Consider the following 6,738-nt stretch of genomic DNA (forward strand, 5'->3'; position numbering starts at 1 on the left):
TTGTCTCTTTTGTTTTTCAACTCTCTACAACTTTTGTTGTACCAGCACTTTACACATTCTTTTTCTTGTTTTTGTCTTGGGACATACTTTTCCACTCCTTTTTTATAAATTTTTGTCAAAATATTCCATTTCTCTTCCACTGATGTTTCTTCTTTGTATATTCCTTCACCTTTTTCTTTTTGAAAGAATTCTCTTATTTTATCAAAGTTTGTTTTTTCATACATCATTCTTCCTTTTCTATATTGTTCATTTCTTTTCATGTATTTTTCCTCATTTAGTTTCAGTTCAATCAATATATGGTCACTTTTACTTATTGGTGTTTTATATTCAATCTTTTCCACTATTCTAGGTTCAGATGTGATTATTAGGTCTAGTCCCGATGGTTCTTCTTCATTTCTATACCTAGTGTTCTCCTGTATCCACTGTGTCATCGTATGGTCAATAACCATCTCGAGTAGAATATTTCCCCATGGACCGTCTCCACCCTTTACGGTCATCTCTTCTCAGCAGACTTCTTTGCAATTAAAGTCGCCCATCATAACTATTCTTCCTCCATCTTCCATTATCTTATTTAATGTTATCCTTATGTCTTCTAACATATTTTTATGTTCATTCTCTTCCCACGAGGCTGTTTTCGGAGGAACATTATTTATCACAAACTTTCTGCTCTTCTTATCTCTGTCTTCCACTTCAATCATAATCATCTCTACTGTATTCTTTCCATATGTGACACAACTCACGTTTATATCCTTCTTAGTCAGGAACATAACTCCACCCCCTTGTTTTGTCTTTCTGTTTCTAATCCAATTATTATATGCGTCATGTCCTACACTGTTGGGTGGTAGTGGACCTTTTAATTTTGTTTCTACAATTCCCATTATGTCCGGTTCTTTTTCCTTCAGATGATCATTCAGTTCATTCAATCCTGTTATTAATACATCTATATTTGTGTAAGACACTTTTAGTTTTCTGCCACTTCCATTGTATTCTCTGTTTCCCTTTTGTTTTTTTCTAGTATGTCATATTTCCTTACTTTCATATTCACTACTCTCCAATAGAACTTCTCTTTTTCTGACTCTGTTCTCATCTCGTTTTTTTCCTTAGCTTCATGTCTTTTCTTTTTTTCCTCCTCTCTTTCCTCTTTATTCATTTCCCTTTTTATCCATACCTTTTTATATTGTTCACTTGCTGCTAGTTTCCCTGTTTTTGTTAAGATATTCTCTGCCGTCGTTTGTGACCTGAATTTAATCTTAATTGGTCTGGTTTTATCTGTACTATACTTTACGAGTCTATATATCTCTTCAATTTGTTTCATGATTTCAGATTCATTTTCCTGAACTAATTCTAGTAAACTGATTACTTTTTCTTTTCTCCTCATTGATTCTTGTGGTTCTATTTAGGTTATGTTTCTCTTCCATTCCTAATATAACTATACATTTCTTTTTATCTGCTAAGTCTCTTACTATATTCTCCTTCTGTCTCATCACTTTAATAACTGAGTCTTCACTTTGTTCTTTCATTTGCTGTTTAATTATGCTTCTTTTGCTATGACCTCTTTATTTTCTTTATTATTCCTCTTTAATTCCTCATTCTCCTCTTTTACTTCTTTTAACTGTCTTTTTAATTCTTCTGTTTCATTAGTTAAGTTTTTGTTCACCTTCTCTCGTTCTTCCAATTTTTCAACTCTCTGTGCAATCTTTGCTATGTTACCGAACCTATTCTCCCACTGTTCGGTCATTTTTTCAATTTTTTCCTCTAGTGTTTCTAATCGGGGGAGGTTGGTATCCTCCCACCCCCCTCATTAAATCCCTGGAAAATATTATCTTCACTTTCCATTGTGCTGCTCTTATCTATATTCCTATTCTTTACATTTAAGTTAATCCCTTCTTAAAAATCCTCAGTCCTTCGTTTGTTTACAAGACGCCTGGCCTCCTGGACCAAGTCCTCCCCTTCCATATTTCCTTCCATTTCCCTCAGTAATCCCTCCCCTTCTTCTTTTTTATCACCTTCCCACTACACAACGAGCTTTCCCCTTCCCTATAAATACAATAAGGTACTTCCTTTATGTTGAGATCCGCGTAGATTTAGCTTTTTCTTCGGAACTCCAATTCTCGCCATCCATCCGACGAAAGTGTATGTATTTACCTAGTTGTATTTACCTAGTTGTATTTTACGGGAAGGGGAGCTATGCTCGTGGGGTCCCGTCTTCATATCTCATTTTATCTAAACTATTTTTAAATTCATGTATTGTTTTTGCACACACCACTTTCTCATCTAACTTGTTCCTCTGTGAGGAAAGCTGTTCTTTTTCAAATCTCTTCTATAGCTGTCTTATTTTATTTTCTTTCCGTGTCCTCTAGTATTTCTGTCATCCCATTTTATCAGATTCTCTCTGTCAGTAATTTCTATGCCTTTCATGATTCTGTAAATAGCTATCAAATCTCCTCTCTCTCTTCTTTGCTCTAGTGTCTGTAGTTCAAGTTTTTGTAGTCTCTCTTCATATGATAGTTTTGAGAGTGTTGGTGCCAATTTTGTAATTGCTCTTTGTATTCTTTCAAGTTTTTTTTATACATTTTTTTGTACTTGGTGACCATATCGTTGCTGCATATTCCAATCTTGGTCTTATCAGGGTGATTAGGATTTTCTTCACCATTTCTTCATCCAGGTATGTAAATGCAACTTTGATTGTTCTTATTAGATTATAAGTTTCTCCAAAAATCTTATTTATATGTTTCTCAGGTGACATATTATTCATAACAATGACTCCCAGGTCCTTCTCATTTTCTACTTTTTTTATTCCTTCTTCTCCTCCCAATTTATATGCTCCTGTTATTCTGTTTTTGCTTTTTCCAAATTCCATTATACCACACTTTTTTTGTATTGAACTCCATCTCCCACTTCCTACTCCATTCTTGTACCTTATTTAGATCTCTCTGTAGTGATTCACAATCTTCTTCAGTTTTCACTCTTTTCAGTAGTTTTGCATCATCTGCAAAGAAGCTCATATAGCTTTCTATTCCTTCATCCATATCATTGATATATATAGCAAACATTATTGGGGCCAGAACTGTTCCCTGCGGAACACCGCTTATTACTTCATCCCATTTTGAGTGCTGGTTTCTTATCATTACTCTCATTTTTCTTTCTTGCAAAAAGTCCTCCATCCAATTTAGTAGTTTGCCCTGTATTCCTCCTTCAGTTTCTAATTTCTTAAGCAACTTCTTATGTGGTACTTTGTAAAAACCTTTCTTTAGATCTAAAAATGCACAGTCCGATCATCCATCTCTTTCTTGTATTATATCTATTAGCCTTGAATAGAAACATATTAAATTGGTGACGCATGATCGTCCTTGTCTGAATCCAAATTGCCTTGGATTTAACACTTTGTTTTTTTCTAAATATTTTACCCATCTACTTTTGATAATTCTTTCATAAATTTTTGCTATTGTACTTGTTAGAGAGACTGGTCTATAGTTGGTAGGGTCTTCTTTATTTCCTCCTTTGTATATAGGTACTATATTTGCTTTTTTCCAATCTTCTGGAACTTTTCCTTCTTTCAAGGAACTATTTAGTATGCTATGTATTTTGTCTGCCAGTTCATTCCTGCATTCTTTCAGAATCCAGTTTGCTATTTCATCTGGTCCATGCGATTTTCTGACATCAAGATTACTCAAGTGTGTTAATATTTCATTCTTTGTTACTTCTATTTCTTCCATAGGGGGGACTTTCTCTTTCCATTCGTTCTCTTCAGGTTGTATGTTCTCCCTTGTAAACACTGATTTAAAATGTTTGTTCATAATTTCCGCCATTTCCATTTCCTCTGTGTATTCAACTCCCTCTTGTCTTAATTTCTCCAAGTCTTGTTTGTTTTTCAGTTTATTGTTTACAAATCTGTAGAATAGTTTTGGTTGATCTTTACACTTTTCTATGATATCTTTTTCATATTTTCTCTTTTCCTCTCTGCACATTTGTACATATTCATTTCTATAACAGGTATATATTTTCCATTTTTCAGGTCTTCTGTCTTTTTTCCATCTTGTCCAGGCTTTGTCTCTTTTGTCTTTTAACTCCCTACAGCTTTTGTTGTACCAGCATTTTACATATTCTTTTTCTTGTTTTTGTCTTGGGACATACTTTTCCACTCCTTTTTTTGTAAATTTTTGTCAAAATATTCCATTTCTCTTCTACTGTTGTTTCTTCTTTGTATATTTCTTCTCAGTTTTCCTTTTGAAAGAATTCTCTTATTTTATCAAAGTTTGTTTTTTCATACATCATTCTTCCTTTTCTGTATTGTTCATTTCTTTTCATATATTTTTCTTCATTAAGTTCCAGTTCAATCAATATGTGGTCACTTTTACTTATTGGTGTTTTATATTAAATTTTGTCCACTATTCTAGGTTCGGATGTAATTACTAGGTCTAGTTTCGATGGCTCTTCTTCATTTCTATACCTAGTGTTCTCCTGTATCCATTGTGTCATTGTATGGTCAGTAACCATCTCGAGTAGAGCGTTTCCCCATGAGCTGTCTCCACCCTTTACTGTCATTTCTTCCCAGCAGATTTCTTTGCAATTAAAGTCGCCCATCATAACTATTTTTCCTCCCTCTTCCATTATCTTGTTTAATGTTATCTTTGTGTCCTCTAACATACTTTTATGTTCACTCTCTTCCCATGAGGCTGTTTTTGGGGGCACATAATTTATCACAAACTTTCTGTTCTTCTTATCTCTTTCTTCTATTTCCATCATTATCATCTCTACTGTATTCTTTCCATATGTGACACCCTTCACGTTTATATCCTTCTTAGTCAGGAACATAACTCCACCCCCTTCCTTTTTCACTCTGTTTCTAATCCAATAATTATATGCATTATGTCCTACACTGTTGGGTGGTAGTGGACCTTTTAATTTTGTTTCTACAATTCCCATTATGTCCGTTTTTTTTTCTTTCAAATAATCATTCAGTTCATTCAATCCTGTTATTAATACATCTATATTTGTGTAAGACACTCTTAGTTTTCTACCACTTCCATTGTGTTCTCTGTTTCCCTTTTGTTTTTCTCTTGTATGTCGACTTTCTTTAGTTTCATATTCACTACTCTCCAATAGAATCTCTCTTTTTCTGACTCCGTTCTTATCTCGTTTTTTTCCTTTGCTTCAAGTCTTTTCTGTTTTTCTTCCTCTTTATTCATTTCTCTTTTTATCCATACCTTTTTATTTTGTTCACTTGTTGCTAGTTTCCCTGTTTTGGATAAGATATTCTCAGCCGTAGTTTGTGACCTGAATTTGATCTTGATTGGTCTGGTCTTGTCTGTACTATATTTCCCGAGCCTGAATTTCTCTTCGATTTGTTTCATTATTTCTGGTTCATCTTCCTGAACTAATTCTAGTAAATTTCTTACTTTTTCATTTTCCTCTTTGATTCTTGTGGTTCTATCTGGGTTATGTTTCTCTTCCATTCCTAATATAATTATACATTTCTTTTTGTCTGCTAAGTCTGTTACTATATTCTCCTTCTGTCTCATCACTTTAATAACTGAGTTTTCAGTTTGTTCATTCATTTGCTGTCTGATTATGTCAGTGAATGCAACTTTGCTATTTTCTTGAATTTTTTTCCAACCCTCCTTGTTCTCCTTATTATTCTCCTTTAAGACTTTATTCTCATCTTTTACTTCTTTTAACTGTTTTTTTAATTCTTCAATTTCCTTAGTTAAGTTTTTGTTCGCCTTCTCTAGTTCTTCCAATTTTTCAATTCTTCGTATAATAATGTCAACATGACCGAACCTACGCTCTAAGTCCTCGATCATCTTATCGACCTTCTCCTCTAGTCTTGTCAATCGGGGGGGGGGGGGGGTTGTGTCCCCCCCACCCTCTTTAAATCCCTGGAAAATATTCTCATCACTTTCTACTGTATTGCTCTTATCTATACTTCTAATCTTTACATTTTTATTAGACATTTCATCGTCGCTCAGCTGGTCAGGGGGCCTTTTGTTTACCTTTCGCCTGTCTGCCTGGGCCAAGTCTACTCCTTCCTCATTTCCTTCCATTTCCCTCAGTAATCCCTCCACCTTTCCTCTTTCCCTACTTTCCTACTACTCCACGAGCAATTTCCCCTCCACCCTGTAAATACAATAGGCACTTCTCTTTGCGTTGGGATCCACAAACTTCAATTCTCTTCAGAACGTCTTCTAAGCCGTCCATTCGTTGAAGTGTATTTACCTAGTTGTATTTACCTAGTTGTATTTTGCGGGAAGGGGAGCTATGCTCGTGGGGTCCCGTCTTCATTTCTCATTTTATCTAAACTATTTTTAAATTCATGTATTGTTTTTGCACACACCACTTTCTCATCTAACTTGTTCCAACTGTCTATTACTCTGTGAGGAAAGCTGTTTTTTTTCAAATCTCTTCTATAGCTGTCTTTTTTTATTTTCTTTCCGTGTCCTCTTGTATTTCTGTCATCCCATTTTATCAGATTCTCTCTGTCAGTAATTTCTATGCCTTTCATGATTCTGTAAATAGCTATCAAATCTCCTCTCTCTCTTCTTTGCTCTAGTGTCTGTAATTTAAGTTTTTGTAGTCTCTCTTCATATGATAGTTTTGAGAGTGTTGGTGCCAATTTTGTAATTGCTCTTTGTATTCTTTCAAGTTTTTTTATACATTTTTTTGTACTTGGTGACCATATCGTTGCTGCATATTCTAATCTTGGTCTTATCAGGGTGATTAGGATTTTCCTCACCATTT

Source organism: Oratosquilla oratoria, chromosome 17, assembly GCF_046742065.1.
Source record: "Oratosquilla oratoria isolate Oo_2021 chromosome 17, ASM4674206v1, whole genome shotgun sequence".
Classification (NCBI taxonomy): Eukaryota; Metazoa; Arthropoda; class Malacostraca; order Stomatopoda; family Squillidae; genus Oratosquilla; species Oratosquilla oratoria.